The 20,789-nt window shown below is 36.8% G+C and overlaps 1 pseudogene; it reads right to left on the bottom strand.

The window, feature by feature from the left end:
* Positions 1-19,535, bottom strand: part of LOC149142867 (glycosyl hydrolase 5 family protein pseudogene) — a 45,247-nt pseudogene extending 25,712 nt beyond the window's left edge.
* Positions 19,536-20,789: the final 1,254 nt, after the last annotated feature.

Raw genomic sequence — 20,789 nt, 5'->3', positions numbered from 1 at the left:
TAATAAGCAGGACTATATGATATGCGGGGGGGTAAAATTAAAAGAAAAATCTGATGGTATAGGACATCTAATTTAAGTTTCCAAGGATCGAGAGGATCAATGACTGTAACAAGAGTCTACAGGATATATGGAGATGGAATCCCCCGAACAAATTAAAATATTTTTTCTAGCTGGAAACACATGATCGTATATTGACATGGAATAACTTAAAAAAGTGTGGGTTCGTTGGTCTTGGAATATGCCCCTTATGCATGGGGGGTGGGGAAGGTACAGATCATTTGTTATGGAGGAAATGAAGCTTCCTTTCGTTGGCACTAATCAACCCTTGTTCAGATGTCTTCTCCCATGGTTCACTTCACATAGGTAGTATAAGTCTCTCCCATTATATATCATATGGATTATATGACGAAGTAGGAACGCTAGCATTTTTTATAAGAAAACTGTGATTGTTAGAGAAGACATTATCAAGACAGTTGATTTTTTCAATGAGATTGGGCCGGTGATCAACTCTAACGGAAACAAGAAATGCAAATTCATTAATATTTGGAAAGAATATACAGTTGGGTATTTTTACGGAGCCAACAATAAAAGGATATGTAGATGTGGAGCAGTCATATTTACTAGCCTGGTAATTTATTCCACTTTTGTTGGGAGGGCGGAATGGGATAAAACAACAAAGCAGAGATTACAACATTATGGGGAATCCTTATCACGACAAAATGGCTAAGGTTAGACAAAATTTAGGTATATGGAGACGTAAAAAGAATCATTGACTAGGTAAACAAGCATACTAATTTCAATCCCCCATACTTGCAAATTGGATGATGAGGATTCAGAACTTGGTAAGGAGTTTTAGTCATATACATTTCATCATATATACAGAGAAAAAAATTAAACAGTTGACCTCCTATATAAAAGAGGTATTTCAAAGGAAACATGTAAATGTTTTTTCTCAGCCTTCAAGCAGAGTATCATGGTAAACGCAAGCAACATCAACTAATCTTAGGATACATTTTAACACAGACCTGATTTTTATGGAAGTTTTCTATCTTTAGAGAATGGAAGTGTTCATTTATGAAAATGTAATAGTTATATGCTACAATTTTATGTTAAGAAATACACTTTTTTATTGAACATGAAAATAGAAATATATGGTCATAAGAATGATAGGAGAAGTATGAAAGGATAATAAAATGAATGAAATATGACTTATGTATTATCCTTATATTTTAATACAAAGATAGTGTTTTTTCTTTCTTGAAAAAAAGTTGCGTTCAAAATAAATGAAACAGTAAAAAAACACATATTAAAACACAATCGATGGAGACCTTGGAAATCACTCCAACTATGTTACTCCCTATCCACGTTCAGCGAAAGTGCCTCCATCGCTTCTCTCATAAATCACACCTTTGTTTTCAGCCTCCATCACCCTAAATCCCATCATTTGTTGTCAGCCGTCATTGCTCCATTTCCTGAAGAACCCACAATAGCGTAAAGACAAACTCCTAATCCTTTACCTTTACCTTTTTTACTAGCGCCTCGTATTGAAAATTTTACAACAAAAGATCTTTTTTGTCTTAAAAAATTGTCTTAAAATCGCTCTTCGTGTAGTAGTGTCGAATGCAACAACAAACAAGTTGTCTCTATTCGTATCAATAGAGATTGAAGGGACAAAATAGGAATTGATGTCCAAGAAATATTTTCAGGAAAAGTTGTCGCATTCTTCAGAGTCGACTACCCCCACAAAACGAAGAGCCCAACAAATCATTGTCTTTATATAAGATAACGTGAATGGTAAGTGAAATAGAAACATCGATATATGCGTGGGACAGTAGTAATCTACAAACTGGAAGACTTAGGGCGCACTCTCAAAGTCAATTTTGCAGTTGTTAGATAATATTGTCTTAAATTGATATGTTTTTGTCTTAATTTTTAATTGTATTAAATGGGTTTCGTCTTAAGTGGTCATTGTCTTAAATATAAAGTTTTGTCTTAAAATATTTTTGTGTCAAACTATTTTTGACTTAAATATAAAGTTGTCTTAAAATAATTTTGCCTTTAAATGTTTTTGTCTTAAATATAAAGTTGTCTTAAATTTTTTTGTCTCAAATTGTTTTTGTCTTAAATATAAAGTTGTCTTTAAATATTTTTTTCTTAAACTATTTTTTGTCTTAAATATAAAGTTTTGTCTTAAATTACTTTTGTCTCAAACTATTTTTGTCTTAAATTTAAAATTTTGTCTATTTGTCTTAAATTGTTTTTGTCTTAAATATAAAATTTCGTCTTAAAATATATTTGTCTCAAAGTATTTTTGTCTTAATTTTTATATTTAAGACAATTCAATTGATATTAAATTTTAATGTAAAATAACTGAAATAAAAGTGATTGTTTTAGACAAAAGATTGTTTTTGTCTTAAAAAAAGGTCTTAAAAATTCCCTAGTGATTCGATCTCTTGCCTCGTCGTTCATTGCGCAGACTCATTCCTCTAACCACTGTTGTGGCCTTGAAAGTGGTGGCCATGGCAGAAAACCCCTGGATCCACACTCTTGCCACAAAATCCGCGTCTTCGGAAAATCCATTCCCATCATCATAGTCACAACACCAATGGGGTCTATTGATGTGGTTATCGAGTATCACCATCAACACCGCCTCTCCTATCCCTGCGACGACTCGATTATAGGCATCCATAAGTGTCAGCCCTGTGACCACTCGCTTGTAGGAGTCCATAAGCATTAGGTCTAGAAACTCCAAGTTGTTAATAGACATTGTGACCACTGCATCACTCAGATTCACTGAATTCGGGGAAGCTTAAACTACCAAGTTTTGATTCACAGGGTTAGTGACCATGAACGTTGCCCACATGAGGCACACGCAGTTGAATCCCTAGGATCTAATGGTCTCATTATGTATTTCAATTGATTCCTATTGAGCCCCTCTGTGACTATGGGCTCCAAATGTGATAGGAATCCTTATCTTGATGGTTGATTCGCCGAATATTCGGCAATTACATACATCTATCCACTACAAGCTTAATGAAATCATCAAACAATCCACTTGATCATATACACGAAATACAAAAGTTAATGTTGACTACCCAAAGAGTAATATGGAACTACATGCATAACATTGTAGAGGTTGAGTAGTATTTGAGTACATTTCCTTTTGTCATATACAGATAGTTTTAATTACAAAGTACACCATTTATCTAAAGAAGTTGTTAGCCTAGATGAAGGGGTATTATATGTGCATGAACATAGGGCTTTAATTGTTTTTGGATTGGAAATTCTAATTTTATTTTGAATATTTTTCTTGAAAGCTATATGATTGTAAGGATGAATATAATGCATTGATATAAGGTAATTTTCATGTTGTGGGTGGTAGATAGTTATGGTTTTTTGAACTAGTGGAAATGTGTTTCTATTTCTCTTATGAAATATCAAATATAAGGATTTTCACATGCTCTAAGTCTTAATTCTACTTAACAACACATGCAATAATATAAGCCTCATGGTGTTCATTTCATCTATAGGCGCAAATGTGTAGTAGTCATATATAATCCTTGTTTTTGTGAATACCCTTTGCAACCATTATAGTTTAAATTTGTTTCTTTTACTACCAAAATTGAACTTAGACTTAAAACAATAGTTCTGAGCTAATAAGAACTTTTCTTGTAGAGTAAATTTGTATTGCCTTCAAAACATGAGATTACATAGTGAGGTAGTATTTTTAAATTGGCCTATCACTAAGAATACTAGACCATATCCAAAGGTGCACCCTTATAAGAGAGATTGAAGAAAAAAAGTTTTCAAAGAGTTTAAAATCAAACATGAATATACTAACGTTTGGCCTTTCGAGGCCATGATACCAAATGAAAGTATTAGAAAACTAGAAAACTAGAGACATAATAAAAAGGGGAATTAGGAGGTAGGATATGAGTCTATAGCTACGACCTGGATTGGCTCCTAATTGCTACATAGAGAGCGAATTGTAGTGGGGGGAATGCTAATGTTTCTCTATTCGTTCCAAAAGAAAGTCATATTGAGAGGTTCATTTCCTTTTGATCTTGTGCTAGCTCCACCTGAAGGGGGCCCAATATCAAATCTCGAAAGCATGTAGTTGTTTCAACCAATTTTTGGTGGGTTTTAAAACTTCCTTAACTAGCCCACTCATGGTACTAAGCAACACTCCATCAAACTCATGCTCGTTAATGGGTCATAACGGTGTCATAATGGAGGAGATCGAGTCAAAAGATATAAGGAAATATGTGAAGAACAAAACAAGAAAGGGAAAAGGAGAGATTGTGAGGAACAAGATAAGGCCATGTTGGAGAGATGCACCAAGATTCTAAGTCAACCTCTACCTCGAGAGGCATGAAGGAGGGAAACGTGAGAGACTTCCAACGAGCGATGATATCACATGAAACAAAAATCTAGCAAGAAGAGTGAAAATCCTTTATGGGAGGTAATCAAAGAACGTGCAGGTGGAGAGGAAAATGTCAAAGCCACAAAAGAGAACCATACCTTGTTAACAAATTTTGAGTGAAGCGAACAAAATTTAATCCAGATGAAGAAGAGTTTTGTTTGACGAAGAGTACCATCATTCATAACGAAGTTGCACAATAATTATGACAAGACGACGGCATGCAATGGTTTACAATTGACCAAGAATCTTTATTTAGACAATGTCAAGATACCAACTACTAGTAAGAATAGAAAAAATCCATAACTATGGATTGGAACTTTCTAGCCGGGAAACTATCCTTTCTATATCTAATCCATAGGAATTTAAAGGTAGTATTGAGATTTGGGTTTGGAAAAAATAGGGGCACCAAGAGGGAGAAATTCAACCTTGGCTTGTCATTTCTTGTGATGAAAAGTAGTGCCCAGGCCTCATTTCTTGTGATGAAAAGTAGTGCCCAGGCCTCTGAGAGTTGTTTGATAGACTCCGTAGGAGATGCAAAAGACTAGAGGTTGAGGTGATTAGCCAAGAAGTTGTATTGAATTTCCATTATATGGGTGGTAAATGTCATTTCTTTGGCATGTGTCAACTTAGATATCATAAGAGTTAGGAGTGGGATAATTCCTCGAGTGGTTTCAGACTAAGCAAGATGGATTAGACAAGCGTGACGCTAGCAGGGCCACATTTGGTAATACATGGCAAAGGGAGTGGGTGTTTCAAGATTCAATGAGGGTTGTATGACAACTAGGGGGATGGGATGCCATGTTTCTTGGTTGAATGCCATGTGGGACAATGGAATTCTACACCCCACCACCTCGTTTTCCTAACATCACATTCAAAATTATAGGAAATTTATTTTTAGGCAATTTAGTTAGTTCCAATATCATTTTTTACAATAAAATTATATTATTTTTCATAATAAACTCATATTCTTCTTGAATAGTAAAAATCAATTTCTTACCATCCTCAACATTTTTAAAATTTTTAAAATAACTTTTATACTTGATTGGTGTGGATTTTTTTTAATCTTTCTGGTGCCTTAATCATTGTGAGCATTAAATATAACAAAAAATATAAAAAATTAACGAACCAAATAAAAAAATTATCAAACTATCAATTGCCACTAAAGTTGCAAAGATGCACTGAAGGAATGGAAGATTTGGGAACAATTGCGTTGTTAATAAGACTAATTAAATATATTAATTAAAGAGTTTTTTTTCACTAGGGCGACCTTTAGATTCTAGGGTATTATACAATTGACATAAAGAATGAAAGAACATAAAGAAAGAAAGAAGGGTGTTTGTTTTATAATTTTATCCATTTTGTTTTAAAAAAAAATTAAAATAATTCGGAGCCATTTTTCTGTCCATCCATTAATCATTTACAAAATCTACGTAATACCCTTTTGATTGTTTTATAGCAATTATAACATCTTTTTTCCTTCATGATTTTAATGTAACCTAATAATTCTCTGAAATGTGTGAGGGATTTTTGGTAGATAAGTGGCAACAAAGAATTAATGGATGGTGGTCTCTCTTGAGTGAGAATACCCTTGGGACCCATATTAGAACTTGTTGTCACCCCTATGGCCTGAAAATGTCATGCGTCTTTCCACCGAGCCGAACTTTCTTTTGTAACCTGTGATCCTACATTTCATTGCAAGGGAAAATAATTGTCACAAAAGCACAGGAAACCATAGGAATGATTTGAGCGCAAGCTAGGGTTATTCGCAAATGAAAATGTTAGTTTCAACAATGAAACAAGTTTTAATGCAACAATGGAATGTATCTAATGTAATGCAAATGGACTAACAGGAAATAATGCAGAGCAAAAGGGAGCATGCAAACAATAATTTTGGTTCCTATATGGAAAAAGCAACTCAAAATGAAGGTCTCTTTTGAAAAGGACAAAAGAATTAAGCATTGAAATGAACATTATTTTATTTAGTTGAAAAAATATCAAATTAAGAACTAAAATTAAAATATATTATTATTTAATTTAATTTATATGATATATATTTAATTTTATAAAATCCTTACATCAAACATGCCCAAGTGCACATAAGAAGCTTCCTCTAATTTGAAATTAAATATCACTTCCACCCCTTTTTTATTCACTATACAGAATTGCCTCGATAATGGTTAAATTATAACCAAGCATCCTTATGATGGAAACAGGTTCCTGAAAAGAAAGATGGAGACAAAAACTACCATAGCTCCCTTTGCATTCCTTAATACTCGCAAAGAAATCAGACCAACCATTTACAAAGCTCTCCATATCATGAATAAGAATATTCCTTAAAACTATTCCATCCATCCATGCTCAAAGCACTAATCCTGTGATGTCTAACCGTGCGAAATAGCAAGATCTTAAAATTAATAGAGCTAGCCAATGCCTTATAAATACAATAATCAAAATTCACTCTTTTATAAATATCTATATATATTATGGATAATCTGCAACATATTGTTACATTTCTAAGGACTACATGGAATGCTAGCAATTAATGCAAGGTAAAAAGGCACTTCAAAATGATATCTACAATTCAGTGCCATGTCCCTATGTTTAAATTTTCTACCAATTAACATTTTAATTTCATTTGTGTGCATTAAATGTGTACTAAATAATTCCCATACATAGTAACTAATTATAAACTACTTAGACCAAAAACTTTACCAATCCAATCCAATGCTAGGTTTCAGATGAGAGTCACTAATTATTATCTACAAACTTTTTTTAAAATATTTTGGAAACTTATTTCAATTGAAATGAAAACATCAAAGTGGCCATAAGCACAAAATGACCACTTGAAACTCTTATATTTTGACGAATGCTCAATCACATTGAAGCAATGAAATTATTAACACGTCTAACATATCAAACAACGAAATTCTTAACACATGTCTAACATATCAAACTGGACAGACCATAGACATGTCAAACTGCACAGGACCCTGACAACTGAATAGTATATATTAGGATACCAATGATAATTATCCATATCGAACTGAAAACCAACAATTGTACTGCATTACTAACTTGGTTTTTATATAAAACATTGTTCCAAATCCATTGCTTTCACTTTTATGGTGTATCGTTTATGGTTGACCCTGTGGTTAAGAATGTCATCGTTATGTTTAACGTCACGGGTTTGATTAACGACATGAGGATGATGATGCCGAAAGAATTGAAAAGCGGTACTCTACAATACCTGTTTAAAAAAAAACTTTCATTTCCATGGTGCGCATCTCGCCCTCGGCCTGATTTGGTACAAACATCAATGTGACTACCATACAAAGGGTTAATCCCTTCTTCTTTCAGTCTATCAAAGAGCTGCAATGCACCTTGGACTCTCCCCCATCATGCAAGCAACTTGAATCATTATATCATATGTAATTGCATTATAGGAGCAAATGAGAATGTTCCATCAGAATCACTGCAACATTCGACGAATCTACTAAAAGAACGGCAAGAAATCCATTAAGACCAAGAATGGCCACTGTGCAGTGTGCCTTCACAGCTGCTTGATAGTTGTTCCCTCGAACTAACAACGCGCAACGTGCCTTGACAACTGCTTGCTCAAACGAATGGTGGCAACTAAAAGTAGTGACAAGTGTTTGCTCGAACGAACTGTGGAAAACAAAAAGGTAGACGATGGTCGGCAGTTAACGGATTCAAAAGAAACACCTTCGGTGTAAAAATATGACTAAATACTCAATGATATACAAGGATCACTTATAAAAACCTTAATTTAATATAATGATATTTGGCTTATGGTGAATAGTTGTCTATATTTAAGACATGGAATTTATTGAAACAATCAATACTTTTTTAATTTTGGAAAATAATATGTTATATCAAAATGATTAATAAAAATAATATTTTGATTATTAAATATTTATAAAAATAACATGCATAAAAATATTAATATAATATAAAATTGATTTAAAATTAATATAATTTAATATAAATTTACTATAATAAAAATAATTTAACATAAAATTATTATTTTTATTTCAAAATCAAACCAATAAAAAAATATATTTAAATTACAAAATTATAATTTTAAATTATAACTATCTAAATATAACACTATAATTTTAAATTATAATATAGGCTATTATAAGATTATAAAAGTAATATACAATATTTTTTTTTTAATATTTTAATATATATTATATCTAAATTTAAAAACAAATATTATAATGATATATTTATTTTAAAATAATTTCCTTATTTTAAATTATTTATCAATAATTATTAAATTAATATAAATAGAATATCCACATATTATTGGGAGATCAATGATATAAACAACATAACTGATCACTGCTCTATATTATAGTTATTAAATTTGGCTTAATCAGGTTTAAAAATTCAAAAATTTGCTAATTCTGTTCAATTTAGCCATTAATACGCTAAAATTAGATTTATTGCACATCACAGTCTCTCTCTCCAAAAAAAAATTGCTAGAATTTTCTGTAATGTGAACTTTTCATAAATGTCATCTTCCATTGTTCTCCCATCATTTTCGTGCATGTGTCATCTTTCATTGTTCAGGCATCAGTTTTGTCTGGTATGTGATTTCAAAACTATAAGATGACCGATGAAATTTGCTTGTTAACCCTTACATTACAAGAAAATGGAAATTGCGATAACAACCGACCATAGTTGTGGCCCTTAATTATTCTATTTATGTGAAGGATATTCAATGGTTGCATTTAATTATTATGTTTATGTAAAGGATATTCAATGGTAGAAACAAAATCTTCAGTCCTAGAGGATGTGTCCACTTAGAGGGTGCCAAAGAAATACTCAGAATGTAAGATCCCAAACGTTAAAATTTTTAACAAATCTAACATACTTTAGTGTTCTAGTTAAAAATGTTTGTAGTCAAAACACTGAACACAACGGGATCTAGAAATGCAACATTTTATTTATATTATTAACTGAAGAAAATAGTACATGCCCATACAATAATACCTGAGCCCTTGCAATGGCATGCACAGTTGTTCATCAAAAGATAAAACAAAAAAAACATTGAAGCACAATCGTGGATCCTGAATGGATCCATTAGAGAGATTACATCCATGAGGTTTTCATCTGTGGGATCAAACTAGAACTGGCACATACTCCTATGAGCTCCTCAATTTTCATGTTCTCCTGTAAGACAGTGTCTCGAACTGTTTGAATCCTTTTCTTCAACATCATAAGATCTATCTTGAAAGGTTGAATATTTTCTCAAAAGTCTTCACTTGGAAATTATGGTGCCATGTTGAATGTCTCTGCCTCAGTCTGCTCCAAATGCCTAAGTATCACAACTTCAACTTGAGCCTTTGACCAACTCTCTCGAAATGGCTCATCTTGCATACTATGTTTGTCATGTTGCCTCTTATGATCATGCTCTTCATGTCAAATCACTAATACTGACTCCTCACTTGAGTTCCCTTGAATGTCTTCTCCCTGACCTTCTCCACCGGTGGGGACAATATTTTGTTCGTCCTCTTTGGTTTTCAAACATGGATCCACTGGTGGAGTGTTATCTACACTTGATCAGTGATATTCTTTGTGGATGTCCTCCTGGAGATCTATAGACTCAGTTGTACAAGACTTTGCCACGTCATTAGGAAGAATTTCCTCCTTCCTTTCCCAATGTACTTCTAAGTGCTTATCACGTTGGCCGATTATCATCGTCTTGTCCTATAAGTCTCTTTGAATAGCATTGTGTTGCTGCTCACCATGTGTACTTAACTACCTGAATCCTTCATGGGTGCTCTCTTGGAAACTAATGAACCCAACTATAGATGAATCCCCATGATCTGAAGGAACCTCCTCCTTTTTTGTCTTTGTTGCCTCCTTCCTATCACTTGAGCATGAATGGTTAGGTGCCTACGAACCCTTGTAGATAAAACATAGTCCTCTTCTTCTTAGTTCTTTCTTTATACAAGTTTTATTTCCTTTATTTTTGTTTACTCCGTCAACCCTCTTCAACTCCTTCTTAGTCAGCACTGTTCTAAGCAATTTTATGTTTTGCATGACCAACTTTTCAACTAGATCATGAGAAATTGGTGATACAACTAGTTCCTTTCTCCAAATCGTCAACAATTTGGATATTATGATCTTGCAAATGTCAACATCTCCTTCTAATAACAAGCACACAATCCTTTGCGTGCTTGTTCTGACACAGTTGGGATGAGATGATGTAATGCTAGTGAAAAATGTCTAGAGCAACTGAAAGATTAAGTCATCACATTCTGAATTTAGCATAAAGGTGCCAAAGTTGAACTTTGCCATGAATTCTAAAATTTTATGTTGCTTCTTAAAGGTAGGAAGCCTCATTTTTCAACCCTTAAAGGCCTTCTACTATCAACTACAATATCTCTCTCATGATATCATTATTGTAAGGAAATAGCGGCGATGTTAAAGTTATGATCCTACTAAGACAAGAAGTAACTGTGAGCTTGACCTCTTCACAAGGATGCTGCTAAAGTTTGGGTTGTATCAACGCATACATGGATAGCTTGAGATCCCAAATGAGTTTCTTCCATTTTGGTTGCCCCACCCTAGATAGAGACATGTCTAATTCCTTCAACTTATGAAGGTCTATGATTGACTTTGTTTGTTGCACCTAAATCCAAATGTGAAAAGACACCTGCTTTTTGCATCTTCCTTCTCGATATCCTTTCACTGGTGAAGAATAATATGGACCTTCTGAGAGAAAGGCCTGTTGTTATTCTCTTGATGTTGATCTATGAGTTGTTGCCATTTTTTATCCACAAAAAGTATTATAGCCCATAGAATCCACTAACGTTAGAGAACTTTTGAGGTCTAAAATGAGTCTCCTAAGAAAAATGTACAACCAAAATAAATTTTATAAGAACCAATAGGATTCAAGATGATGATGTCAACCATGGGGGATGCTTCACCATTTTTGAGGTAAAAAAGTAAAAAAAAATAAAACTACTTTTTCACTTGTATTTTCAATTTATCTCCCTATGGTTTTCCTCAAATTCTCAGGGAGAGTACTCGTTGCATGCAAAATTTAATTCCTCATCCAAAGAGTACCCATGTTGCATACTTTTGATAGACCCATTTACACGAAAATGAGAAATACATGAAAAAGTGTGATTGCAATCACATTTTTCAAGTATTTCTCATTTTTCATGTAGCTGAGTCCATCGAAAGTATGTGATATGGGTACTCCTTGGATGAGGAATCAAATTTTTCATACAACAAGTGTTCCCGCTTGAAATTTGAGTAAACATATAGGAAGATAAGTTGAGAAAGTAGCTTTTCCTTTTTTCCCTCTAAAATTTAATGATGTAATCTAATCTTATTTTATTATTTCCACTATTATTTTATAATTTCCTTAGAAGAGCTATTTTAGACCTCAAAATCCCCCTAATGTGTATTACTGTGTTGATTCCTATGGCGATTCCAAAAGTAAAATGATGACATTATGGTTTGGCATCAGTGGATCTCAACACTTGGTCTTCTTTCTCTCTCCTTGGATTTCTTTAATAAAATTGATTTACCTCCTTTGAGAAATTAATCTGTGTTGAACTTGAATTTTCAAATAAGAACATAGATAATAAACCCTTGTATAAATAAGAACAAATTGTTCTCCTCCAAATAATCAATTATGGCAATAAACTTCTGCAATAGCAATATTCTTCTATAATAATAACCTTGATCTAGATCTCCTATGCGGGAATACCACTCAAATATAATAGGAACAACTGGCAAATCTTTTAAATAAATGAGTGTTACAATATTGAAATGACTTCTCCGAGAGATGTCACCACCCTTTATTGTTACTTTACAATTATAGGGAGGCACCCTAAGGCTTGAATCTCCTCTGTGGTGGTGTCTCTGTGCTCACAACCTCCCAATTTCTGCACGAGTGTATGGTCCTAGACTCTGTCCCTTTTATTTTTGTTATACCATTAGCACATGTGATGGATCGATGACCCACAAGCACTGGTGCGTTGACTGGATGGCATAGGTTTTCGATGATCTTGCATGATTGGCCTCTTAGTCTGCGCAAGATTGTATGGTCCTTTTCCATCGTCTTTGTGTTTTGTGTGATCTGTATGTGGCTTCCACGCATGAGATTATGGACTGTCTGTGTATGAATGGCCCTCACCCTACTTTCTACTCCGATAGTTTATGGACTTTGGGCCAACTCATGTGTTATGGACGAATGCGATATTGGTGGCTTCATGATTTTCTACTAGGGAATGCATCGACTACAGACAAAGATTGCCCCAACTCATGTACTATCAACGAATGGGCTCTCGGCTTTGTGTAAATTGTGTGGCTTCCCGGTTCCCTGCCTAGAGAATATATGGACCTATGGACGAATGGGCTCTCGGCTTGTTTAAATTGCGTGGCTACACGGTTTTCTGCCTAGGGAATATATGGACCGCACACAAAGCTCACTATATAGATCAATGTCATGTGGAGTTCTTGTATGATGATTCACTAATTCAATTTCTCATCATTCATAGCAAAGCTGACGAGAGAATAATCTACATGGGCGTCATCTTCCCCACTCGAATGCCACTGCAACACCTAATTTCCAGCTGGCATTGTGTAATGGGCACTTCACTCCACCCACAAGATTCTTCTAAAAACACCACTTTGTACATGGCATTAACAGAGAAAAGCTTGCAATCGATAGCACCTCAGACCTCCAACTAGCAAATCATTAACAATTTCGCAGCCTGTTCAAGTTTGGAATCATGTCTAGATGGCCAATACCAATAGTGTTGACCATCTCCCCAAAAAATGTATAAGTGCCTTGGCAATGGCCCATGAATTTGCAACGTTCTCGACTTGAATCAACAATCCAGTAGCGACCTTCTAAGAATCGCTCCTTCTCCTGGTGCGGTGCCTCTCGGCACTTTCAAAATGGTGGACCGGACCCCTGTGACCTAGAGTTGGCTCTTCATGGCCCAACAGTGACGGAAGACAAGCGTATAGCGAATGATTTAGTGTTTCTTGTTGTGATCTACGCTTTCCTAGCACAAGAGATACATGATTAGAGGAGCGTGCTTAACTCTTCACTCCTGGAAGGATACAATGAGCCAATACTTGATCAGTATACAATGAGCCAATACTTGATCCGTAGTGAACGACGACTCATCCTTTATTGGTTGATATTGTATGTAGATCTTAGATCTTGCTTCCACCTCTGCTGTAGAGACCGATCTGATGTTTCAATTAACTCCTTTAATGACTGGCCCCAATATGAAAATTGCCCAGTATCGACCTACAATAATAATTCCATCAATTGTAATCGATCTCTGGAATAAGTCTTGGCCTCTAAAGCAACTTGAATTCTTTAGCAAATCCTGAGGTATATGGTCTCCCGTAAATATCAAATCAATCACTTGGATGACTTGGATATGATAATAATCCTTTCATAGATCAATGCATTCAACCTTAACACCGAATAACTCTTTCCTCGAGGGAATATGGCGAGTCAACGCCTTGTTTGCAAAGGACGTCGGCTCTACCATAAAGCGTGATAATTACATGGCCTTTCATTAAGCCGTAGAATCTTGACCCTCACCGCTGATAAGTATGGCCTATCAGCCTTTCAACTTTCAATACGAAAGCCCTTTCCCGATCCATGGTGCTTATGCAATCGGTCTTCAAACCCTTGTGCAATGTATGGTCGTGACAATTTCCTGCAAGAAATGTGTGTACGGCCTTAAACAATGCAACAACAGATGGCTTCCAAACTGGCCAGCAACCTCATTACTGTATATAACAGCAGAGATTTAACACGTGGCCCCTCACAACCTTCATAATCAACTAAATCATCCCCAAAAATAATTAGCTGGGAAATCATAGACCAACTAGGGTGATATCTAGTATCACCAAAGATAGAAAATGTGGATTAAGGTAAAAAGAAACCCACCAAAATTACCACAATAGTTTTTAATCCTGTAAAAAATGGGATCTGTTAACAGAATTTGCAAGCTGGTAATATGCACTGTAACATCCCAAATGTTAAAAAATTTAACAGATCTAGCACACTTCAGTGTTCTAGTTAAAAATGCTTCCAACCAAAACAGTGAACACAATGGGATCTGGAAATGCGATGTTTTATTTATATTATTAACTAAAGAAAATAGTACATGTCCATACAATAACACTGAAGCCCCATGCAATGGCATGCACAACTCTTCATCAAAAAATTAAACAAAACAAAAAAACACTGAAACACAATCATGAACCCTAGATGGATCCACTAGAAAGATTACACCCACATCAAACTAGATGCGGCTGTTCATTAAAAGGTAAAACAAAAACAAAAAACACTGAAGCACAATAGTTGACTCTAGATGGATCCACGTGAGAGATTACACCCACATCAAACTAGAGGGGTTGTTCATCAAAAGGTAAAATAAATACAAAAAACACTGAAGCACAATCATGGACCCTAGATGGATCCACCATAGATTACACCCACAAGGATCCCTGTTGTGGAGGTAAATCCCCTCTGCGGACAGAGGCGATCCCTACTAGCCCAGACTGGGTCTAGCAACAATCAAACAATTCTATCACGCAAGTTCCTAATTGAAAATTAAAGGTGGATGATGAGAACCTACTTGGATTCCAACGCTAGTATTCATAGAAGAGACGTCGCTCTCATTCCTTTGCTTTGGTCGGTCACGATCCCCACGATCTTCGTGATTGGACACCTGCACATGCAAAGAACGACACAAATACAAGCATAAAATCCAATAGATGCAATTATATATCAGTCAGAAAAGATATAACTCAACATTAATCATTACAAAGGACAATGAGAGTGGAACCATAATGATAGTCATCTATTATTGATAAACAACAAAGAAGAATACAACCATAGTTCTGACGTCAAATCCTCCTTTGGCTGGGTGATCAGCTACACAAGTCTTGCAAAGCTTGTTGGGATGGGAAACAAGCCTCTCTCTCCTTGGTGACAAGAATCTCCTCACTTAGATTTGGCCTTATGGATGCAAAGAAGGCTCTTGCAACTTCAATCTCTTGAACTCCTGGAATTCTCACTATCACTAGCACTCTGCTGGAACTAGCTTGCTCAAGGCATAGAGACAAGCTTTTATAGATAGAGGGGAAGGAGATAAGATCAATCACAATTTCCATGGGATTGGCTTTATCACTTAGAAGCTTCCATGAAAGGTGGCAAACCACTTCCCTTCTATGGAGATTCGAAGCCAAACCATCCTAACTCAACACGGATTCAGTTGGTGAATGGGTTAAGGAGAACCTTCAGAAGTTTGTTTGTTAAAAAAATTACCCAACTAGAGTGGCGCGAGTGCGACCTGAGATAGAACGCCACTGGCATGCCCTCTTTAGAGGATTTCCCCCATTGGCGCGATCAGTACACTGTGGAACCGCGCCAATGCACAAAGAGGTCTTTTTATGGGTATTCTGCAAGAGATGTCTTCAGGGCATATGAAGCTCATACTTAGAGGAATATAATGCAAGTGGTTTCAGGTCATGTCACTTCTCACAGGTCCCAGAATGAGTCCTCCAGTGTGCGGGAGAGGGGTAACAGGGACGGTGACAAACGGTGACAAATTACTGTGTAACAGATGCCCCCTAAAGCATGAGGCCCGAGGGAGAGAGAGGGGTGAAATGCTTTTACAAGAACATGCGTAACCGAAAACACTGCCGTCGGAGAACCTGCGTAAAGAAGTACAACTGATATCTCAAGTACATGATATATGTGGTATGGGCACAGCCATCCATAACAGAGTACACAATAATCTAGATCCAAGGTATGGACGCAGCCATCCAGTGAGGATCGATAAATAGACTTAGGCATGGTCGCAGCCATCCAGTGAATGAGTCATGTAATAAACATAATAAGCCACAAATCGCAGCCTGGATTCCAACAAACAAAATCCAGGGTCTTGCGCTCCATCTCGACCCGAAACAAAGTACAAGTTCAAGCATGTGAATATGAGGGTTGAAGTCGAACATGCAAGAACATCGTCTGATTACCAGTCAATGATGAAAACTGTTAACAGATGCGAGAGGTACCACCAATAATGACAATGGCCCTCAAGGTACTATAGGTACAATCTACGGCGTGCGAATGAGTGAGCTGGCGTCGAACACCCGTAGAATCATTCGATCGGAGGCCAATGATGAAAACCTCTCATCAAACACGAAGAACCTACCATTGAGGCATGCAGGCTCCAAGGCACCGGAAGGGAGTCTCTAGATCAGATTCCTGGATAATGAGCTGAAGTCGACAGGAAGTGACCTTGATCAAAGGTGGGCCATAGTGTTTCCCACATCATTGACACGAGACAGAGGAAGAATGTTGTGGTGAATCAGAATTATGTGAGGTATCAAAGGGAGGTTGTAATTCTGCAGAGGTCAACTTCTCTTGAACATATCGGCGGCATGACAGTGGACTTGGCAGTATTTGACATCAACAGATCAAAGGTCATGGTGACGAGGCAACAAGCAGATGAGAGGTCAAACAGGATCACCCAAAACCACGGAGGCTAGTGTAAAACAAGATGAGAGGTTCCCACCCAGACACGAATGCAGACAAGTGCCATGTTCAAGAGTGACATACTGCCGACACAATAATGATTATGGTTCCATTTTCCCCACCATTTCTGGCGAGTACCCCGATTATTTTTTGATGACAAGCTTGACGGGGATAGCATATGCTTGTAAGGCGTCATTCCGACGGGATCCGATGTCATCAAGTTTTAACGAGCCTGACAAAGGAAGAACTCGGCGTCTTTTCCTGTTTAGAGAGTCTGAAAAGACAACAGAAAAGTGAACTCCAGGGGGGTCCTTTTTCGTAAAGTTGTGTCTCACGAGCCCGAAAAAGTATAATACAATGCTCGAAAGAACCGCCTGACCATTACGATCAAGGAGTGCTTTTCATGATTAGTGACTTTGACCTGAAAAAGTAAAAAAGTGACCAAAATCACGTCGTTTCGTAACCGTTAACGAGCCTGAAACGACAAGGGCCCGACAATCTTTTCGTCTTTACACGGTCGGAAAAGAGTTTAAAGATGACCGCCTCTTATTTACGTTTAACGAGTCAAGAGGAATAACTCGACAATCTTTTCATATTTAGACGGTTGGAAAAGAGCTGAAAGCAGACCTCCATTTTATTCTCTTTAACGAGTCAAAAAGGGAAAAATACTCGGTAATCTTTTCATCTTTTACGAGTCAGAAAAGAGCTTAAAGGAGACTCGTCCTAGAGGAACAAGTGGTATAAAGGGTAGCAACTGGTTCCGTTAATGGTGGAACTGCTCAAAACATGTAATGGTCAAGAGGCTGGCTTAATAAAACCACTCATCGCTGCGGTTCCTCAGGAAATGAAAAACAACCAAGTGAAAGCATATGATCGGCCAAAGAGATGGCGGCGATGGAATGAAAACAACCAAGGCTCATCTAGCAGAATTTAGCAGATAAAGACAGTAATCACGAGATGTAAAATGGTTATGGGTTCATTTTTACACAAGCTTGAACCATGGAGAACTTTGCTTGGATTCAGTTTCATGTTTACACAAGCTTGAAACGAAAAACTATGCTTGTTATAAGTTCGCATGCCCCCAGTGCAATGGCGCAGGATGAGGTACATGCCCCCCAAGCTTCATTGCATTCAACAAAGTGGATGGAATGAAGCTTTACGAGATCTTAATCAAAGACTCGATTTGGAAAAGGAGGAGTTGTTTCATTTTTTAATGAGGTTGACATAGGAAAAGAACTATCCTCATAACCCTTATTTCATTTTTTAACGAGGTCGACAGAAGATCAAAACTATCCTCGTAACCCTTGTTTCATTTTTTAACGAGCTTGACACAAGACAAGGAACTGTGCTCCGACCCCTAGTTTCATTATTTAAGGAGCTTGACACAGGGAAACGAACTATGCTCCAACACACGTTGTTTCGTTTTTTAACGAGGTCGCTACAAGATCGAAACTATTCTCAGACACATTTTTTAAGGAGCTTGGTATTCTGCAGGAGATGTCTTCAGGGCATATGAAGCTCATACTTAGAGGAATATAATGCAAGTGGTTTCAGGTCATGCCACTTCTAACAGGTCCCAGAATGAGTCCTCCAGTGTGCGGGAGAGGGATAACAGGGACGGTGACAAATTACTGTATAACAATCCCCCAGAGAGATTACACCCACGGGGTTTTCGTCCCTAGGATCAAACTAGAATTACACCCACGGGGATCCACTAGAGAGATTAAACCCACGACGTTTTTGTTCCTGGGATCAAACTAGAAGTGGCCTCACCAAGTTCTCAACAAAGATGGATCCACCAGAGAGATTACACCCACGAGGTTTTCGTCCCTGGGATCAAACTAGAAGTGGCCTGGCCAAGTTCTCAACAAAGACAAAATAGATAGTCAACTCAGAATTATGGGAATGCCTAGCTCCTATCCCCTTTTATAGACCTAATGGACTCTCTAGAAACCTTATTTTATTGTTTTCCCTCAAAAAACTAAGGAATATTTTATTGGTTTCCTTCAAAAAAAACTTAAGGAGAATACCATGGGCAAATACCACGATAACTACATGATAATTCCATTCAAGTCCACTATTGGTGATTAAAAATTTAATAATTCTTAATTTTATAAAAAATGTCGTTATAAAATTTGAAATAAATTGCTGCTATCTTACGCTCTAATGGTGTATCACACATGTGAATGGTGGTCCCTTCTCTCTATTCCATTTCATTCACTTTTATTGAAGAGTTATTTTTACTAATTTTAATCTCTGATTTTATCTATACTTATAATATGATTGAAAATAATTGAGGTTAAATATTTAAATTGTTAAATTAGATTATTCAAAAAATAATATAATAATAATAATAAATGTATTTTTAAAAGGTTCACTTCGAACAGTACGTATTTTCCTTCGACATATCATGGACTAAAAGTAACAAGCTCATCATCGCGTTGTTTTCTGAAGGAGCTACGCAGCCCTAGCCAGCGAACGCAACAAGAAGCATGCAGCAGCTCGCAGCTGCCCCTCAGCGGCCTCCTGCTGCTGGGGACTGAGCACCATGGACGCATCAGAGGACAGAGAGCCTCTCTCAGATCAACAACATGAAAATGAAGGAATAGCAAAAGCTTTCACCTCTCTCATTTCTGCAATGGGCTCGACAAAGAACAGACCATCAGTCACTAAGTTTGTTAAAAGATTGGAAGACATTCCTGAAATCTCACTCCCTCCTGCCCTTCCCCATAGAGCAGCACTTTCTCTGGCGAAGCGTGGATTAGTGGGGCAGTTTATTGGGTTATGGACATCGCCCAAAACTGTGCAAAAATGGATAGAAAGGAACTGGACTGCGTCAATAGATGGGAAAATCTCAATTAGGTTTTGTGGAAGAGGTTACTACACCTTTCACTTTGAAACCAAGGAGGATCGAGATTTGATATTTAGGAATGGACCTTATTTTATGGATACAAGGGGTTTGTATCTAAACAGATGGACGCTGGATTTCGACCCAGAAATGGATGTACCCAATGTCGTCCCTGTCTGGGTCAGATTGCCACACCTTCCCCTTCATTGTTGGGGGGATGATTCAGTCAAAGCCATAGGAAATGCAGTTGGGAAATATATAGACAGGTGCGAGCCAAAGGAAAATATGCATCCATGCACCAGAATCTGTGTAGAAGTAGATCTTAGGAAAGGGCTACCATAAGCTATCAAGATCAAAGTGGACCAGTGGACGCACATACAACCGCTGGATTATGAACAAATCCTCTTAAAATGCAAGGTATGTCACAAATACGGTCATTTTGTGAATAGATGTACAAAAAAAGAAAAGAAAATGAAAATGAAAAGAGTGAAGATCCGAAAAACAAATGGGAACGGAGTAAAATAAAGAACATAGTCCACAAACAACCAAATCTATCTTCCTCACATCCCTCACATCCTCTGATCTCCATCCCCCATCACCAAAAGAAGACAATAATCCTCTTGCTATCCTTAATCCTTTTGAGACTCTGGATCCTTCAGCTCCCCCATTCCTCTGATCTTCATCACCCATCACCAAAAGAAGACAATAATCCTCTTGCTAGCGTTAATCCTTTTGAGCCTCTGGATCCTTCAGCTCCCCCATTCCTTGGACCGAGATGCAGATCCAGATCCCCACAACATACCCCCAACCCCCATTCATCCCCTCTGGTATCAAACTCTCATACCCCTCCCTCCCCCTTAGTAGACAGAATCCTAACCAGAAAACAGTTAGAGGAAGCACCCCCAAATGTAGAATATAAAAAAAAAAGAAGGAAGAAAGACAAAGAAAGAACTCAT

This window comes from Pinus tabuliformis, chromosome X, assembly GCF_031772625.1.
Source record: "Pinus tabuliformis cultivar Carrire ecotype Pingquan chromosome X, CPIR1, whole genome shotgun sequence".
NCBI lineage: Eukaryota > Viridiplantae > Streptophyta > Pinopsida > Pinales > Pinaceae > Pinus > Pinus tabuliformis.
Note: the sequence above shows the minus strand (reverse complement) of the source record. Positions and strands in the feature narration are given on the sequence as shown.